We start from the raw sequence: 1,312 nt of genomic DNA, 5'->3' as shown, positions 1-1,312 counted from the left end.
CCCTACCCTTATCCTTTCCCCTCCAGCAACCCTCAGTTTCTTTTTTATGATTAAGAGTCTTTTATGGGAGATGCCTTGGGGGTGCAGTCGGTTAAGCCTCTGCCTTGGTTCAGGTCATGATCCCAGATTCCTGGGATCAAGTCCCACATTGGACTCCTTGTTCAGCAGAGAGCCTGCTTCTCCCTCTGCCTGCTGCTCCCACTGCTTGTGCTCTCTCTCTCAAAAAAAAAAAAAAAAAAAAGAAAGAAAGAAAAAAAGAGTCTCTTATGGTTTATCTCCCTCTCTGATATCATCTTGTGTTATTTTGCCCTCCCTTCTCCCATGAGCCTCTGTTTTTTCCTCAAATTCCACATATGAGTGAGATCATATGGTAATTATCCTTTGCTGATTGACTTATTTAGCTTATACAGTGAATATTTTTTTAAAAAATATGGAACTCTTCACGAATCTGCATGTCACCCTTGCGTAGGGGCCGTGCTAATCTTCTCTGTATCATTGCAATTTTAGTATATGTGCTGCCAGTGTGAGCACAATGTTACAATGCACATATTTATATAGAATTTGTTTTTGTGTTTTAGAACTGTTTTTGAGACACTGTCCACAAACAAAATTAATAGGAAAAGAAGCACGAGCAGTTTAAGGCTTTTGGCATATTACTGTCAAAAGACTGCTTTCAAAAAAAAGACATTTTCATATACTCATTTGGAAATATAAATTATTAAAGACTTTTTGGAGAGTAACTTTATAGTGTCTTTTGAAATAAAAATGCATGTATGCTTTGAACAAGTAATCCCACTTCCAGGAATCTTTCCAACAAAAATAGTTACTCATATATTCAAACACGGATGTACAGGGTTTCATTTTAGCATTGTTTAAATTAGGAAGAAAATTGGAAATAACCTAAAAGAAAAGGTCAAATAAATTGTGTTATGGCTATATTTTGGCATATATAAAGTTGCTAAGAATTAAATGGTTCTACATTTATTGACACAGAAAGATCTCTTAGAGAGTTACATGGAGAACAAAAGCTGATGGATAAACAATCAGACTGACTTCATGTATTAAAAAAATAAATAATTATATGTCTAAAGATTCATTCAAAAATCAAAAGGGATTGATGTTTGTATGACATTATGAATTTGTTGAATACCACTCAACTGTATATTTAAAAATGGCTAAGATGGAGTCAGCTGGGTGGCTCAGTTGGTTAAGCATCTGGCTCTTGATTTTGGTCCAGGTCATGATCTCAGGGCCATGGAGTCAAGCCCTGCACCTGGCTCCATGCTCAGCATGGGTCTGCTTGTCCTTCTCT

General features: G+C 36.4%; 1 non-coding gene across 1 annotated transcript; it reads right to left on the bottom strand.

The window, feature by feature from the left end:
- Positions 1-424: 424 nt before the first annotated feature.
- Positions 425-531, bottom strand: LOC116868438. Its single transcript, XR_004382832.1, has one exon. It is a non-coding gene; the product is annotated as a U6 spliceosomal RNA (small nuclear RNA).
- Between the last annotated feature and the right edge of the window lie 781 nt (positions 532-1,312).

The sequence above is a fragment of the Lontra canadensis genome, unplaced genomic scaffold, assembly GCF_010015895.1.
Source record: "Lontra canadensis isolate GAN:19392208 unplaced genomic scaffold, GSC_riverotter_1.0 scaffold15, whole genome shotgun sequence".
Lineage (NCBI taxonomy): Eukaryota > Metazoa > Chordata > Mammalia > Carnivora > Mustelidae > Lontra > Lontra canadensis.
Note: the sequence above shows the minus strand (reverse complement) of the source record. Positions and strands in the feature narration are given on the sequence as shown.